At 43.7% G+C, this 18,820-nt stretch overlaps 1 long non-coding RNA gene across 2 annotated transcripts in view; it reads right to left on the bottom strand.

The window, feature by feature from the left end:
* The window catches only part of LOC134478726 (uncharacterized), a 30,383-nt gene extending 11,856 nt beyond the window's left edge, over window positions 1-18,527 (bottom strand). For both annotated transcript variants that reach the window (XR_010051522.1, XR_010051523.1), the window contains exons 1-3: window positions 17,296-18,527; window positions 12,403-12,537; window positions 371-477 (exon numbers count right to left, since the gene is read on the bottom strand). This is a non-coding gene — a long non-coding RNA (uncharacterized LOC134478726). The remainder of the gene's footprint in view (window positions 1-370; window positions 478-12,402; window positions 12,538-17,295) is intronic.
* Window positions 18,528-18,820: the final 293 nt, after the last annotated feature.

Here is an 18,820-nt window from a genome sequence, read left to right as displayed (position 1 = left end):
GGTGCGGGTGAGTGGGGGGGAATTGAGGTGTGTGTGTTGTGTGTGTGTGTGTGTGTGTGTGTGTGTGTGTGTGTGCATCTGAGCATGTGCATATGTGTGAGCACGTGGGTGTGCATGTGTGCTCAGGATTGAGCCCAGGGCCTTGCATACCCTCAGTGTATGCTGTACCATACACTCACTTTGTAATTTTTAAATATAGAACAGTGTTTCCCGTCTGTGATGAAGATAGTCCTTCCTGGATGTTTCTAGCACTTTCATTGTTAATTTTTTCCTTTAAAAATATTGCAACACCCTGCTTATCCTAAAAGTACCAACTCTCAAAGGACTGGGGCCTGAGTGCTTTCTCCTTGTCTCCAACTTTGGAGGTTACCTGTTGTCCACAGGTCCTGCCCATGCCGTGGTGCCCGAAGTAGACAGATACAGCTTACTTGCACAGGGACAATTCAGGATAATGTCTCCTCCTGCCCACGCATATCACTAAAATGAGAACTTAATGTTAATTTGTGCAGTGCAGTAGAAGGCAGTCGGAGGCACCTACACTTAGAATAGATCAGATACCATTAACTTTAAGGTTAAACGCTTCTTGGTGAGCAACCTGTGCAGGCAAATTAAGTAAAACATTTAGTGTTAGTGATGCAGGTTACTCCACTTATGAAGGTTAAACAACTGAGTTGCAATTTAATTTTTTTCGCTTGCAATGATGGATCTCTGGAAAGAGTGGCTCTTGTGGATGTATCTCTGCATTATTTAAGGAAAGCAGCTATGCATAAGGATGATTTATTTTCTCACCTTCCCAATGTGGTAAGGAAATGAATAGGTAGGAAGTAATTTAAATTAGAATGGATGCATAGCAGGTAAGGGAGGGCAGTGGCTGTCTGTGGAGAGCCTTGCTTCACCCCAGGGCCCTAGCAGAGGCTTCTAGGAGAGCATAAACAGGAACATACATTGCTCTTAATGACTTCTGTTTGTTTAAAGACTTGCAGGGAAAGGAGGAAGTGGAAATAATGCCCACTGCTGTTGAAGGTGAGCATTCCCCAGTGATGGCAAATGACACGATGTAGGCTTACTCCAGGTCCAGAGCAAAAGAGGAGGCCCTGGAATTCAAGACATCATCCTCCTAGTGGTTCTGGAGGAACTGGTGGCAGCTTGGCTTGGGGGTAGGCTGAAGGGAGACAGAGTCAGGAGCTTCCAGACAAGCTGTGGTTGTGCTAAGACTTCTCAGGTAAAAGTAGGAGGATGTAAAAGGAGGTCTTTATGACTTATTCACAATTCTAAAATTTCCGTGTCCAGTAATTAGTAAATAATGATTTATGAACTCCCAGGGAGTTCTTAGGCCTGAAAATTTTAGTACAGTAGTTTTCATTAACTAATATGAATTAGCTTTATTATACAAGTTCTGGGTGCTGTGATTTCCACCTGTTGCTGTGGGGTCTACATTTTGAAGTTATTCACAAGGGTGATGGATTTGAAAGTTCAAATTCCATTTGGAAGCTCATAGAAGAGGAATGGAAAGATGTAGGAGGCAGAGCAGGCATAATTGGAGGCTATTTCCTGTGGCAGAAATATTTCAGAATTCATAGTCATCTGACTTACTATCTCATAAATTCCACTGTGTTCTGAAAAGATTTAAGGTTACCTCATAGAAAAAAACCTGGTATAATCAAACAGACAGACAGATTTTGGTTAGTTACATTGGTACACAGTTTCAGCTCCAGTTCTTGAATTTCTCGATACATCAGTGTGTGTTTTTCCTTTACTGCCTAGCTTCATGTAAGCGAGTAAAAGCATTGAATTTCTTTACTTTGACCTCTTCAAAGTCCCTTAAAATACCAAGTCATAGTGCTTACAAGGTTCAGCTCAACTGTCTCCAAAAATAATAGCTGAGAGCAAGAATGAATTATTGAAAAATAAGATAACAAGTGAATTCTTTACATTAAAATGGAATCTGACTAGGAGAACTCTCATTTTAAATGTAATACTTAACTATTAATATTGCTAGATATTTTTTATATTGCAGGTATACTTTATTGACATGTGTAAAATAAGCATATAAATAACTTTTAATGTGTGTAAAAATCTTTTATTAAATTAGATGCTTGTTTTTTAAGAGAGCAACAGAGGTACACGGATTTTACGTGACTTAATCAGCCTGGCTGAGATCTTAGAAAGGAATCATCATTATTCCTAACTGAATTTGATTCCACTTTCTCTCTTGATCTAGGAGCCTATTAGCAATATGCTAATTTCACTGTGGAGAGAGAAAATGTTCTCTCTGTCCTTTTCAATTTCCTTCCTTAAGAAACTTAAGGCCCCTCCATGACTAAACTAGTGCTATGTATTTTGCTGGTTTGGTTGGAGGGAAAATATATTTTAACAGTGGAATATTGGCCACTTTTCCATTAGTGGGATAAAGTAACTGACATGTACAACTTAGAAGAGAAAAGGTTTCTTTTGGCTCACAGTTTCAGAGGGTTCAGTCCATGGTCTGTTGGCGCTAAGGCATAGACATCATGGTGGAAGGTGTGGGTGGGGGCAAAGCCACTCACCTCAGGGTGGCCAGGAAGCAGAGAGCAGAAGAGAAGAGAGAAGGGGCTGGAACACTGTGCACCCTTCTGGGTAGGGCCCTTTGACCTTCTTCCTCTGATCAGGCCCCAGTCCTAACAGAACAAATCAGTGGCCTCATGATTCAATCACCCTGCAAAACTTCTATCTTTAACAGGAGTCTCTGGGGTATCATTCTTGACTCAAAGTATAACAAGGAGAAACAGATGTGGTCAGTTGCTACTGATTTGGCTTCTGGCATGTGTGAATGTTCATTGCTGATGATAAATCTGCTGGGGCCAAGTGCCAACAGTTTGCCAGAATCAGTGCTGTGTACATATGCAAGTACAGCTCTTATTTTGATGTTTGATGGTCAAAAACAAAAACAGAAACCTGTCGTATCCCAAAAACAAGGCCCCAAGATGTTGTTCAAAAAACTGGGGCAAGATTTCTTTAAAAAGAAGTGCTTTATTTTAGCTGGTACCCGGCGGTACAGCCTACATTGGAATCTGAAGAACTGATAACCAGGTTAGTTTACGAGTTGTTGGGGGTGAGTTAAAGGTAAACACATTAAAGCAGATGAAAAGGGGAGCGAGCTTATACAAAAAGGGATTTAATCTATGCAAAAATGTTTTACAACCAGGGCCAGTTGTTCCCGGGACTGAGTATTTTACAGTCAGTGGTAAGAAAATGTTTTACAATCCAGGGTCAGTGGGTTCCAGGACCAAATTGCTGTTCTGAAAAGTGATAATTTACAAGAAACTTGAGTTGAAACACAGGTCAGGGTAATGATGCTTACAGAACAGGTTAGCAATGCTAAAGCAGGTTATGACAAAACCATTCTCATAACATTATTCCATCTTCATGACCATCAGTAGGTATGGGCCTCAAAAAGTGTCTTAACATTTATTTACTTTTTCTTTATTTACAAAAGTAAGAAAATGATAGAGGGAAGGGGAAAGGGAGGAAGAAGAAGAGAGAGCAACAGAGAGAGAGAGAGGCTAATATTTCCCTCTGATTTCTTTGCAGGTCTTTGATTTAAGTTTTTATGACACTTGATTATACTAAATCTTCTTGTAGGATTGCTCCTTAGTGATACTATTTTGAATGGATTTCTGTTTGCTGTGACTGATAGAAAGGAGCAGAGATGGAGTAGGCCAGCTTTCCTGGCCTCCCTCTCTTAGGTCAGACTGAGCACGAAGGGTGAGAAGACAGCAGTGACTGCTGTGCCATTTGGGTGATACTGACTTTCCATAGCTCTGGCTAGGTTTCACTGTGCCAGCTTGCTCATAATGACACCCTCCCCACAAGTGAGGTTCTAGTAAACTTCCCAGGAGTGGTTTACCCTGATGGGGTTCAGAACTCATTGCCTCAAAATATGGCCTTGAAACTTACAGAGGTTTAAGAGACAAGCAGAAGCCCTGGGTCTCATTCACCTCTGGTCCTTCTTGCATGGAGCAGGCTGTGAAAGGACCTTCTGATCTTCCTCTACAGGAGGCCATGAAACTCATTCTAAAGGGATCTCTCCTGTGTGTAGAGGAAGGGACCTCCTTTCCCAAGGGACAGAGACACTAAGGCCTGCCAAGCACCTGTCCCCAGGTCATCACCATTAAACTGCACCACTGTCGCCCAGTTCCTCCTGCAAGCCCTTACTTCCCACCACACACAGCTACAGTATTGAAGGACTGGTGAATTTTCAGGATAGATAGCTTCCCTGAGGCTGCCATTAAGGGACAGAGGTCTCGCTGGGATCTGTCTTCCCCATTGGTTGAAGGGAGGAGCAGGGAAGGTGCTTGTGGCCCAGCTGGGAGAAGGAGTCATCTTAGGGTTCTCTGTGAGCGTAGTTATAGGCGTCAGACCTCTGTGTGGCGTGGTATTCTTTGGTGAATGTTTTCATCTTCTGTGTTCTGCCCTGGGGATCTGGAGATTATTACAGCCAAATGTCTCACTGGGATCTTTCTTCCCCATTGGCTGAAGGGAGGAGCAGGGAAGCTGCTTGTGGCCCAGCTGGAGGAGGAGTCATCTTAGGGTTCTGTGGGTGTAGGTATAGGCATCACACCTCTGCATGGCTTGGTGTTCTTCGGTGAGGGTTTTCATTTTCTGTGTTCTAACTTGGGGATCTGGAGATTGTGACAGCCAAATGTCACTGTGGGAGCTGACCAGGCCAGCATCTTCTGCTCAGGTCCATTCTTGAAAACAGACTGTCCTTCAGTGACTCCAGGGGCTTCCAGCAAAACAGCTTCAGCACCTTGTTATTTAAGGAGTCCATGTCTGTGTGTGTCCTGCTCATAACTGATTTTTAAAGATACATAGATATCCCTGTTCTTAGGATCTTTGTTTCCTGAAGAAGGCTCTCATGTCAGCTGATAAAACTTAGAGCAAACGAATAATTCTCTTTTCTTGTTCAAATGGTTTTGAATATGTGGTTCTCAGATATGAACCCACTGGTGGGTGAGAAGTCTGAGGCCAAGCAGAGCATGAATTTAGGAAATTCCATCCAATCAAGTCCATCTGCTCACCGCAAATATCAAACAGAAATGAGTAATGGTGAAAAATGGGGAGAGAATTTAACCACCATGATCATATGAAAAAGTTGAGCAGATCTAGGAGTCCTCAGCGGCTTCTTTGGGGCTTCTTAGAACTGCAGGATGATGCCAAAAAGGGCAGTACCCCTAAGTCTGGTCATGTCTGAGGTCTGTGTCAGCAGGGTGGCTCTGAGGAATCCACTGCGGGAGGAGAGTATTTGGTTGCTATTGGGAGGTGTCTTGCAGTGGATTGGCCAGTCTGTGAGGCTCCATGTTTCCTGAAATCTGGGGTGCCACTTAGCACATTTCATTCTGAGTCATTCTGTTCCAAGTCACTAAAATCAGGACATAGCTGGGCTATGAGAGGTCAAATAAACCCCACTGGGCAGTTTCCTTCTAGTTCAGGCTGTTGTATTAGCATCCAAGACACTGTTGTATGGTATTTTGTGCCTATTATCCCCTCAAATGATGCTAAAGTGAATTCATTAATTTTTAACCTGAAAACACTTTAATTAATTCAGAATGTGGAAGGTTAGCTTGAAAATAAGGTGTGCTACAGAGGGGAACGCAGGCACCTCAGTGTGCAGCAGATTGGCTCAGGTCTGTGCAATCCAAGCCAGAGGCTGTTGTTCTGCCGCAGATGAAAAGGATTATTATTTCACAGATAACTGCACAGATGCAGTTCCGGTGAGGTCACACTGCACTGGGCTGTGGGTTTCCAGCCAGACACACACTTGAGATAATCCACAGTTAAAGGTGCAGGGAACCATTTAGTGTACTGTGGATTATGACCAAACCCCACAGATACTTCTTGTAACCAAAATATCTAAGGTTGGATGAGCTAAGAAACTGCAAACGGAGAAGAAAAGACTCTGCCTTTGTTCTGTTACACAGTGACCTGCTTTGTGGTCCTCAGGTCTGACATCTCTCCATAGGTGTTAACAGAGATTGCCCTATTAACTTTTAAAGTCTCACAGCATAGGAGGATAAGCAGGAAAATATTTTAATGCCTTTATATCCTGCTTTACCTTTTTAAGCTCACCATTGAGGTTTCAAGGTTTGTGAATACAGTTGAGATTTTGAAGCCCTCAACACTGTAATTTTGTGGAAAATACACTCATAGAAGGCCACAATCCAGTGCATGGAGGTTTGATGGAGGAAAGACAAGCGGGAATGTGACCTCTCAGTTCAATTTCCTCTCTTAGGAGTGAAGGACACGCTCACTTGGTCCTCTAAATCGCAACATTTCATGACTCTGCAGGTGGGGCTGTCTGAATCAAAATGGAATTGTATAGGTAGGTCTTTTTATGTGCAGGTCTTTTTCTATTAGAAAAACCATTACCACTTCCATCAGAATGAAGAGTGGATTATATGGCTGACCATTGCAGGGATCTTAATTATACTTTGTTCTGTGTCATCTTCACCCAAATTAGTAGAGTGTCCAGTACCTAGAGGAAAAACGCAAGTGTGGAACATTGAGTTTTGTGTACAGATGTGGGGAGATAAGATGTCTAGTGAAGTCTGGAGTGAGGTGTGAAATAAACCGGAACAATGCAGAGATCTGAAAGCCTTCACACCTTGAAAGGAAGGTTCCAGACAGATGAGGGAAGCCTTTCCTCTGTGCTGCCTTGATTTAATAGATTCTTCCTTTGTGAGCTGAGTCAGAACTTTCATCCTGGAATTGCACAGGGGTTTTGCAGTTTACTTATTTAAATTAATTGTAGCTGATCTGTTTTATGTGGTGTAGATTTACTTGTCAGCTGTGCGATGTTGCTTTTTGAAGAGCTTGCAAGTGGTGATTGCAGTCTCTGCCCACTGTCCTTTTCCCCTCTGGATGACAGGCTGCCTGCCCACTGTGACAGAGGGAGAGGTAATCCTGCTCCATGCCTGCTGCAGTGGCTGGAATCAACTGGGCTGGCCTTATTTTGTCTCATTTTGGATGGAGGCAGGAGGGAATTATTGTTATTCTCTCTTTCCTGCTCTGCAATCCTTTGCCTGCAGAGCTGCCTGCAGCAATGTCGCATTTCAAGGAGGAAGCCTCCAGGGTCCAGCTGATGCCCAGAGGTCAGGCAAGCCCAGGGGCTAGATCCCTTTGAAGTTCCCAGTTTTCTGCCACCAGCAGCCCTGCTTCCTCTTGTCAGGCTGGGCTTAGCAGCCAGTGTCCAAAGTCTCTGAAGACAGAGAGCTTACTTGAGGGAAGACCCTGATCCTTGCCACTTATCTGCCCTGGAGCAAAGCTTGCTTCAGTCTCTGGAGATGGAGCAGACATATCTGTTCTCAAACCTGAGAGCCTTTGTCCTGTGGACACTGCATCTGCCTCTCCAGAACGGGGAAGTTTGCCCCCAGTAACTCTTTCTCAGCCCTCCATTTGCAGGCTTTGTGTTCCATGGAGCTAATCTTTTGTCTGTGTCCCTTAGTCAGGATAAACTGCCTGTGGGCAGGAACCCTTTTACCCAGTTATTCTATCACCTAGCTCTTTCTGTAAGGAAATGACTAAAATAGCTCTTTACTTTTTTCTCTTTTCTTTCATTCTTTTTCTTCTTTTCTTGAAAGCAGCTCATTGTGTTTCCCAGGATGGTATTGAGCTTAGGGGCTCAAGTCATTCTCCTGCCCCAGCTCCCTAGTCACTGGCCTACAGTGTGTGCTACTTCCTGCTGCCCCTTTTATTCTTGGTTAAGCTTGAGCTTTCAGAGGAAGCTCTACCTAGCAGTTGGGGCCTTACTCTACTCCATGAAGCAGATAGATCAAGAGAAATTATTTACAAGACTGAAGAGTGTGCTTTACTACAAATTCCCATGTCTTTGCAAAAGACAGGTGACCTTGGCAGTTCTGTGCACTTTTCCAACAGTTTGTTTAGGAGGCTAGGGTGGAGAGGGGTGTGGCTTTGTCTTCTGAGGTTTCCTCTCTCCACCTTGGAGGCCTGCAGGGAGAGAGGTGTGCTGTGAAGGCTGCTGAGATCCTTGGGCTGCTGCCTGGAGGGGAAGAGCAGAAGTGAGGAAAGTCACAGAGCCAGCCACCTGGACAATGCCCCACCTCGGTGGTTATCTAGAGTTAAAAGGCTCTGGAGTGGGCTGCTCCAGAGGCCATTCTTACAGAGAATTTCTTGGTAGAGTGCAATGGGGGAGTGCTCCATGTGGGGATTATAAATTTATATTTTGTTAGGAAAAGACAACTGTAAATAGCCTTGAGTAGGACTGGATACTAACAGATATTTTAGTCACTTTTGATCAGATTTTAGAAAATGTTCCTAGATGATGATGCAATGTGGGTAAGTTCTGATCATTTTATAAGCAAGGAATATTAGAAAGGACTTCAATGAGGCAATGCAATTTAAAATGATGCGTTTATGTCCCACCTGTTTCATTTAGTGACAGGAAGTGAGTGCCTACCTCAGGAACACTGGAGCATTGAAAGGACTGATCTGATAGCTCCCAAACTGAAATACATTCTGGAAAGCCATGTTTTCTTTTAAACAATTATGTCTAATTGTGCTTACGAAATAAAGAGGTTATTAGTATTTATGAATCAGTAAATGTTCTTTCTGTTTTCAAACTGTGTTTTCTCTCCCAGAGGTCTATTAAATAGAAGAACTGTACTTATTATTGCTTTTAAAATCTTTTCTGTTTTTAGGTTAAAAAGGCTTCACATTATTAATAAAAAACCTTGAAAATAATAACTGAACCTAAATAATGAACAGAAGTAAAGAAGTCTCAGTCTCTGCTGCAACCGTTGATGTTTATTTTTTAATCTCCAGTCCCTCACGAATTGCTCCAATGGACTGATGAGCAGAGTAAGCCTTGTGCCGGGAGCACTGCTTTCTTCCTATGAGCAGGCACTGGTTTGGTCATGGAAGTGCAGTTATGAAAGGTACTATGGTGGGGAGGAGGGACAATCATTAACAGAGTGTTTTTCTAAGGGTGAGAAGGTTCAGGGTGGTGAAGTAATGGCTACTTCAGCAGTGACACCAACCTTCAAAGGGAGGGTGGCAAGAGTTCTCTCTGTGGATTCAGGGGCTCATGCTGGTAATCCCAGCTACCTGGGAAGCTGATGCAGGAGGATGGAAAGTTTGAGCCCAGCCTGGGCAATTTAGTGAGATGTCTCAGTGAGAAAGGAACTGGGGTTATACATAGCATAGTGACAGAACATTTACCTGACATGCAGGGGGCCGGCTCCATCCCCAGCACTACCACCCACACAAGAGCAGGTCAGATTAAGGGGAGAGAGAGAGACAGAAGGACAGACAGACAGCTCCACAAGGAAACGATGTATGCACAGAGAGCCAGATCAGGAGGACAGGCCAGGGCTTTGTAAGTTTTTCATCTTTTTAGGCTGAGGGAGGCAGAAAGTGCTGGGCAACGACACCTGGGTTAAGGAGCTGTTATATTTCAGCGTTTATTTCTGTCAGTTACATCTGAGCTCATTATAATATTAAACTTTCAAGGGTGAAAATCCTGAATTTGGGATCCAAAATGAATTATTGCAAGAAGACCTAAATCCAAGGATGCCTTGACACTCCAGAAGAGGGTGGGAGAGGATAAAGAAATGCAGGCAAGGGTCAGAAAGCAGAGGTCAGCAGAGCCCTCACCGAGGGGCAGAGGCCTGCCCCACACAGCAGTGTCTTTGCTCAGACTCCCAGCAGAGGAGGCAGCTCACAGAGAATCTAAGGGGGGCTAAGACCCCAAACAGGCTGAGCAGCCCATCTTCAGCGAAGCATCTTGCCTTGTTGGTACAAGGGGAGCAGAAGGCAGGATCTGTCTTACCTCAAGGAAGGCCAAGTCACTTTGTGCCTCACCTCCCGCTTCTCATGGGGCCCTGCCAGGCTCATGGGAAGCAGTGATCTCGTGCTAGACACACAAGGGACCAACAGCTTCGCTCCCAACACAAGGAGATGAATATTCATCTGTGCGATGTGCAAAATGCGAAGAAACAACAAAAAAAGAGCAAATAAACTCTAACCACAACGTGAAGGACTTAGATTAAACTTACTGAGAACTTGGAGAAAGAAGAGCTTGAATTACATCATTCATTCTACCAGTTATCAAAGGCCCACCACAGGCCACAGTGATTCTCTGTTTGCACAGATGTTAGGCCCCGGACCATCTCCTAGACCTCTGTGTGCACTTCTTCCTAGAACTCAGCCCTTGGGAAAAGCCCTGCACTCATTTTAGCACCCTCTCCTCTGTAGGAGCTGAGTCCCTGGATGTTGGCCCCCGTGTTCATTCCCAGCCTGTCTTCAGCAAGACCCTTGATCCGGGACTCTTCCTAGTAACTCTGCCCACTGAGCCCCTGCCCAGGTCTTAGCTGTTAATTCCCGCTTGCCCATGAGGCATTCAGAGCAGAGTTTCTCTCCACCCCTGCCAAATGCCACCGAGTGGCCCCTGAGCCTATGCCCGCTGCCTTAGTGCTTTAACAAGTACCTTAAGTAATTTTTCCTTTCAGCCAGTGTTGGCATAGGGGAGGGAATTTAGGGTTTGTCACTAATTGCTGATTATTCTTTGAACAATTTTAAATCTTCCTTGCTGTTAAATCCTTTAACACTTCTTGTGCGTGGCTGGTCTGACTGGATTTTTAGGGAGAAAGGTCTAGTAGACCAGTGGTGGTGAACCTACGGCATGTGTGCTGTTTTTCTTTTTAGACAAAAGATGTTCGTGTGTGAGGTTTTTTTTTTTTTCAAAATGAAAGCCTCTGTGTTCAGGTTTAACTGCAGTGTTGGCACTTTGCAATAACACAGTGGGCTTGGGGTTCCATTCTAAAACCTTAGGGTCACTGGTAGACTTGGTCATGCAGCCCAAGGGCAGCTGCAGAAGTGCTGCTGGGCTGAGGAGCACGGCACTCTGAGGGCAGTGAATACTTTGCTTTAATGGAGGGGGCCAGGGGCTGTAAATTCAGGAAATCAGGATAGCAGCCCCTTCAGCACACAGGGAACAATTGCTTTGCCTGCGATTGTCTCTGTTTGGGTCTTCGTCATTTCTTGGTGGATTGCTGCGGGAAGCCCCTAACCAGTTTGGCTCCCTCCACTCTCCCCCCTGGGACACACCCAGCACTCTGCTGCCCTTCTCTAGAAGGCCACTCTGTTACCCTGCTGTGAGGACACTAGTCAGCTCACAAAGTGTGTAGCTGTATGATTCTATTCTTTTCAAAGTTTCCATCTGGCCACTTCTTCCTGCTTAACTTTTTACTCAGCCAAGACATTGTGAGCAGTTTCAGGCAGAGTGCCTGCATCCACAGGCCCATCTTTCTGCTTCTCTGTGTGCCAGCATGACCTCTGTATCTCTACAGCTCCCACAGCCTTGGTGGCCAGCTCACCTCAGGCCACACAGGCGGGGTCCCTATCACGCCTCCTTTATGAGTTAGCTTGGTGCTAGCTGCAGTGGGTCAGAACTAATGGATCACTTCTCTCTCTTTATATAGCATGAACAGTGCTAGGGCAGGGAATCTGGCTTGTTTGCCTTTATATAAAAAAAGCTTAACATAGCATTGCAAAATGGAAGGCTTGTGATAGAGGAGGAGGGTTTAGTTGTTGAGCTCATGCACTGGGTGGGTTAACCAAGTTTTTGTCCTTGTGACAGACACCTGGAGTAACCAGCTTCTAAAGAGATAAGTGTGCAGTGTGGTGATGCAAGGCCCAGGGTTTTCAGTCCACGGTTGTGGCCAGGCAGAAGCTCAGGGTGACAGCGTGTGGTGGAGCCAAGGAAGGTAAGGGGCTGCGGGCCACGGGTTCCTTCAAGGCCATGTCCTTATTGACACACAGTCCTCTGGGTCGCACCAATGGACCCCGACCTCCCAGCACTGCCGCACCACAGGCCGGACTTTTTACTCTGTGAGCCTAACCGGGGCACTGAGGATTCACAATGGGGCATCAGAGAGATTCCTGAGAAAATACTCTGCTTCCCATACTCTGCTCTTTCTGAAGGTGCACACATCCTTGCCTTCAAAGCCTGGGTCTGCACTTGGGGACTGTGGGTTGAGCTTTAATAGAATTCCAGCGACAGAGTTCACAGGCTAAAAGGGAGGTGACTGGAGTCAGAGTAAGTGCGCTCCAGTCTCTGGTCTTTTTTGGCTGTGTGCTTTTGGACTGATTCCTTAAGGCTGGTAAGGATTTGGTTTCCCATCTGCAAAGCAGCAGTGCTGACCATGCAGGGTCACTGCAGGATTCATCCATATCAGCCTGGTTAAGCAGCTGGGAAGTCCTAAGGGACCAGAGGTGTGGAAACTGTGGATGCTGTTCCTTCGGGGGTTCCCATGCTTCTGCCCTGGGGCTGTTGGGCTCCCGGAGTGTAGGCCAGCTCCTGCAAAGAGGAGAGGGGCTGAGGGGACCATGGGCTGGCCTGCTCACCGTGCAGAAAGCTCCAGGTGCTGATCCTGCTGGACTCCCAGCCTCCTGGGTGGCGGGTCTTCTGAGGCCTCAAGCCCTGCATGTGCTTGGCTGTATTCTGCCTTGGAGTGGCGATGCCAGGCTGTGTCCCCCTGTCTGGGAAGATTCCAGATGCTGCCATCTGCCCAGGCAGGGTGTGGGAGGTGGGGGCTGCTCTCAGGTGAGCACCAGGGTGCTCAGACATGCACAAATGCAGCTGCATCCTAGGGTGAAGCCATGCCAACCGCAGATTCAGTTTTCAAATGAAAAATGAAGATCGAAAGAGACTTTGAAAATTCACCTTTGGGAAATTGTTGAAAATCATTGCTCTTCATCTGTATAAAGTAAATGAGTGCTGGGGTTGGGAAAGGGTCGCCTGCTTGTGAGACTCACCCACCACACCAGGAGAGGAGGATCAATGGATGAGGGCTCCACGGGTCCCAAGGCTGGGACAACACAAGACTTCTGACCTTCGGAGCTCCTCTGTAATGAAGTCCCCGCAGCCAGAGCTGCTTTATGAGACAAGTTTATGGGACATATTAAGAAGCACTATAAATCTCCAGCATAGTGAAAAGAAAACCCACAAACTGGGAAAAGATTTTAGTGAACTCTCTCTCAGACAAGGGACTCTTGTCTAAAACATATAAAGAATTAAAAAAACTCAGACCCACAAAATTCAAAGATCCAATCCAAAAATGGGCATCTGAGATGAATATGTACTTCTCAGATGAAGAAATACAAATGGCAAATAAATACATGAAAACATGTTCATCATCATTGGTCCTTAGAGAAATGCAAATTAAAACCACACTGAGATACCATCTCACTCCTGAAAGAATGGCCAGGATCAAGAAAACCACCAACAACAAATGCTGAAGAGGCTGTGGGGAAAAAGGAACTCTCCTACACTGTTGGTGGGACTATAGACTGGTACAACCTTTGTGGAGGTCATTCTGGAGATTTCTCAAAAAGCTGGGATTGGAAGTCCCATTTATTCCAGCTATTCCACTTCTAGGCGTATTCCCAGAAGAACTGAAAGCATCATACCACAGTGATATATGTGCACCCATGTTTATAGCAGCACAATTTGTAATTGCCAGATCTTGGAAACAACCCAAGTGTCCATCAACTGAGGAATGGATGAAAAAGTTGTGGTATTTCTATACAATGGAGTATTACTCAGCTATAAAGAAGGATCACATTGAGATATTTATCAATAAATGGGCGCAGCTTGAGACCATACTCATAAGTGAAATAAATCAATCTCACATGTGTGAATACTGAATAGTTTCCCTAATGTAAGTAATGATTCAAATATATAAAAGTATGTAGTAATCATGATTTCCCATTATGTGGCCTTAAAGCCTTATAAAGTTTTCACTTATTAATTGGAAAGGCTTTATTCTGGGCTTCTTGATATGGAAATATTTGAAGCTATAGTGTATGAAGTTATATTCAAATATTTCAAGGAAAAAGACAGACACTATGGTAACTACTGTTAAGTCAGGTTATTTGGTGGTGAAGCACTAGCTGAAACAGTCATGCTTTGACCTGTATTGTTATGTTGTTATGTCCTCTTTTATCTCAATCTCCCCCTTATTCATTAAAAAAAATATTTAGTTATTTTTCATGTTTTTTTTAATTAAGGGGAAAAATTTAAAAAAATTAGCAGGATATATTATAGTAACTTTTTTTGATTTCCTATTAACTTGTTTTGAAGTCCTGTAATACTCCCACTATCTTGTTTTGACTGATTAGACTCTGTTCCATTCTGTATGATAGTATCAAGTTTGAGGGTATAGGAAACTACTTTGAAGACAAAAAGATTCACTAAAGATGCCCATTCTGGTTTGACTATTATCTCCTTTGGAAGTCCTATAATGTTTACAATGTCTTGTTTTATTGGTCTTGTTCTCTATTGTTTTGTTCAACTTTATAATACCTAATGTGATAGACAATTATTTTTAAGGAAACAAGAGACATCGTTGATAACCATTGTTGATAACCTTGTACTCTGTTTTTACATCATGTGCTATGTTTATCCTTGGTTTTGACTGATAGCTTTGTTTTGCCATATTTGACTTTATTCTCTTCCAAAAACAAAAGTAATAAGAACTAAGGAGTAATAAAACCCAAAATGTGTAAATTTTGTTGTAAAAAAGAGAGGGAAAAAAAGAGCTCTAAAGGATACAATAGAAAGTGTGTTTAGGGGTGTTAAACAGCTGATCATATTAATGTTTTTGGTTGGATCATTGACCACAACTGTTTGCAGTCTCTCTGTTTGAATGTTCACTTTGTATGCTTTGATACTGTGACTTGAGCAACTATCTCTAAGATGATAATGTGTAATCTATTAACTAGTGATTTCTTACTGTTTTTTTTTCTTTTTGTAGTTCTGTATTACTTGTACCCTTATACTGCTTTGTTTTGTTTTGTTTTTTCTCTTTTTCCTTTTAAATAAAATTTTTAAAAAAAGCACTATAGAGGTGGCTATACCTGAATTTAACTAAGAAAGGCACTGGTGGAAGATTCTAACAAAATGTCCTGGAGCCAGGGTGGAGCAGCCTGGTCAGGCTCAGCCAGAAAAATGTTTTCCCCCAGAGATGAAGGAGCAGCTGGAGTGAGCAGAGCTGGATGAGAAGAGGGTGGTGTTTCAGGCAGGGAAGAACTATGCATCCTGAGCACCAGCCAGGTGAGGGTGCAAGAGAGGGCTCACAGTGCCAGCTTGGCCTGGGTTGAGGGCTTCTCAGCCCATGGATGGAGCTGAGGGATGTGCAGATTGCATTTGCTACAAGCCAAGTATTAGCACTGATGCACACACTAGTTAGATGCTCTTTGGATCTGAGCGAATCACCTGCCCCTCAGCTCCTTCCCTGTCTGGGGCTCGGGGCTTTGGACAGTATTGGGGTGACCAGTTGCTGCTCTGGCTGGGCACAGGAGGCCTTTTCCCCATGTGCTTGTTATTAGCCTAGAAAACACACTCCTTTGGGTGCAGTGTGCTCCCCGAAGCTATGATTTTCTGGGGTGAACATGACCCTTGTGCTTGTGGAATAAGCTGATGTCTCCTGAGCTCCTTTTCCTCGATTTTCTCAGATTCCCACTGCTATGCTTGGGTTGTGATAATTATACATTCTTTGATGAACAGTTCACAAGAACGCAGGGCCCCGCTGAGTAACTCAGTTCACTGTCACATTTCCACATGCCACGTCCTCTAGGATATACATAGAGGTGAATAGAAGTGGCAAAGCCAATCAAAAAATTAGCACTAAAATTTAAGCACCATGCTGGCTGCAGTCGAGCACGCCTATAATCTCAGCTACAGGAGAGGGTGAAACAAGACCATGGCAAGGCCGGCCTGGGCGACGTAACTAAAGCCTGTCTCAAAAACACAGATTCTAAATTCAGAAGCTGCCTGGTGTCTGGCCCAGGGAAGATAACCAGCTCCTTTGAGGAAAACATGTTTATTTAGAGCCCACATTCTCAGGCTGCTTCTCTGTATGGCTTAAAATATGAAGGTTAATAACTATCACTGTGCATGGCCGGAAGGCTGTGTCCTCTCTTTATTTATTGAAGTCCTGACATCCATGTGGTAGCATTCAAAGGTGGTACTTTCTTTTTTTTTTTAGAGAATTTTTTTTAAATTTTATTTAAGGAGAAAAGAAAAAAAAAACAGTGAAAGGGTACAAGTTATACAGATTTACAGAAAAAAAAATGAACAGTAGGAAATCACTAGTTAATGGATTACATATTGCCATCTTAGAAATAATTGTTCAAGTCACAAGATTAAAGCTTGTAGAGTGGACATTCCAACAATGATACTGCAAGCAGTTCTGTTCAATGATCCAATAAAACTCTGTGATATCATTTTCTATCTTATATACTTAAATATACATGCAGTTATATAGTTTAGAGCACTTTCTTTTCCTCTCTTTTGTACAATGACTATTACACATTTTGGGTTTCATTGCTCCCACGGTTCTTATTGCTTTTTTGGAAGAGAGTAAACTCAAATGTGACATAACAGAACAAAATCGGTCAAGTCAAAAGGGTGGACATAATAGATAATATAAAAACATAATACAAGGTGATCAACAATGGTTACCATAATGCCTCTCGCTATCTCTAATAGAATTGCCTATATCATTAGTTATAATACAATTGAACAAAACAGTAAAGAGCAAAACCGACAAAACCAAAATATTGGAGACATTGTAGGTCTTCAAAAGTAGATAAAAGTTAATGAGAATGGGCGTTATAATGAATCTCATTATCTTCACAGCTGATGCCTAAACTTTCGAACCTGATACTATCCAGCAAAACAGAATAGGGGAACATCAGTCAAAAACAAGATGGTGAGAGTAATACAGGGCTTCAAATCGAGATAATAGAAAGTCAAAGTGGGTTACTATATTATATCCTGCTATTTTTTCCCTTTAATTAAATGGATAAAAATAAAAAACTAAATAATGGAGTGGAGATTGAGAAAAAAGAGGGCATAACAGCGAAACAGCGCAGATCAAAACATAACCATTTAAGCAGAATAGTGTTTAACCACCAAATAATTCCAACCCAAAAGTAGTTACCATATTGACTCTTTCCTTGAAGTCCTTGAGTACAACTTCATATACTGTAACATTAAGTATATCAAAACAATGTAAAACCATTTAAGAGAATGACAGCATTACAGAGTATTTAGAATCGACTAACAGAAAGTGAACAATGGTTTCTGTATAATCTCCTTGTCTTTAAAAGGTTTTTGCTTATACTATCATACATAATAAAATCCAGTAAGATACAACCTGTTTAGACCATTGGAGACAGAAAAGCAAAAGCTAGATGAGACTTCAAAACAAGATGATACTAAATCAGTATTACCTATTAAGATGTCAGGAAAGGTACTTTCGAGGGTTAATCAGACTGGGCTGTTTTCACGAGGATGGCCTCTGAGTGGGACATGTACTCTTCCAAGGAGAGGAGAGATGGCATTGGGATCCTATTCTGCCCTGTGAGTCACAGGGACAGCCGGAAGAGATCATGCTAGGAGCAGGATCATCTGGCCTCAGGCTCCAGAACAGAGAGTTAGGTCCCTGTTGTTCTCACCATCTAGTTGATTATGTATAACAATGGCAGCATGAACTTCCTAACACACGCTGCAAACACAGGACCACAAAAATGTGTTTCATTCTCAGAGAAGCTCTAGTCAGGAAGTAAAACAGCTTGTCCAAGCTGTCAGCTCTGCCTCTGATAAAATGGTATGTGACATGACTAGATCAGGAGGGAAGTAACAGCTGCGCACCTGGAACTCCACGCTCGGGACCAGGTCCGGAAGGGGTTTTGGTGAGTGATGAAGATGCTGCTGCGATCCAGGACAGGGTGGCCTCAGTTTCCATCCTGTCCATGTGACCAGAGTCTCAGTAGGCTTCTTTCCCATTCCTGGTCCCTCACCAGGACCCAAAGCAATGGTGTTGCCAGTCCTGCGACTGCTCCCTCCAGGGCCATAAGCTGAATGAAGCCATTTTCTTTACAGACTAACTGCCTCAGGAACTGCACTGACACAAAGCTGACGTCAAAGGCCCAAGGCCTGGGATCCAGGATGATTTATGCTTTGTTCTCAGTCTTTAAATCAGGGTTGAGATGGGCCAGCATCCCAGCTTGAAGACCATCAACCAGAGGGAAAGGAAGAGCTCTTTTCAGCCAGACTTCTGCTCTATCCAGGCTTCCACAGGTGCAGTGAAGCTGTCTGTGCTGGAGGATGGTTCTGCTTCACTGCCTGTCCACTCCAGTGCCAGTGTGATCCCAGCGCCCTCATAGCTCAGGTACAGGGTATGGTGCAACGTGCCTCTAACACCCATGGCCCAGTGAGTCAGCACAGAACCATGACCTGCACAGGGTGCTGCCTTTTCTGTCTCCTGTCTTCAGCGAGGTGACACAGTCCTATCCTCTTGGGGATGGGGTTTCTGATGACACTGGTGCAGCTGTGTCTCAGGCAGGTGAAAGGAGCTGCAAACCACTGCTGTCACAAAGGGAATGAATGCAGCTGGTCTCTGGGTAGCAACTTAGGCATGGGGTTTGAAAAATAAAGCATGGGGTAAAATTGATATTTATACAGTGCATCTAAGACACTCTATTAAGTATCCTTAAGTAAATGAAAATGATGATTTTCCTGCTCCCAGAATTTGTAATCTTGGAGGAGACCAAGTCTTTCACAAGAAAAATACTTGTCAGGGGCAGTAAAGGTGACATAAATGCTAATCTCAGTGCTCAGCAAGGGTGGGAGACAAAGAGGTAGAGAGAAGTAAATTATCAGTGCCCAATACATAAATATTAATGAGTGGTCAGTCTCATCAAAGTTATGCCATGGGCTGGCTCACACTGAAAGGTCATTACTAATCTCCTATGA

Source organism: Cavia porcellus, unplaced genomic scaffold (assembly GCF_034190915.1).
Source record: "Cavia porcellus strain 051 isolate PalLab524CR breed Dunkin Hartley unplaced genomic scaffold, mCavPor4.1 scaffold_14, whole genome shotgun sequence".
Taxonomy (NCBI): domain Eukaryota; kingdom Metazoa; phylum Chordata; class Mammalia; order Rodentia; family Caviidae; genus Cavia; species Cavia porcellus.
Note: the sequence above shows the minus strand (reverse complement) of the source record. Positions and strands in the feature narration are given on the sequence as shown.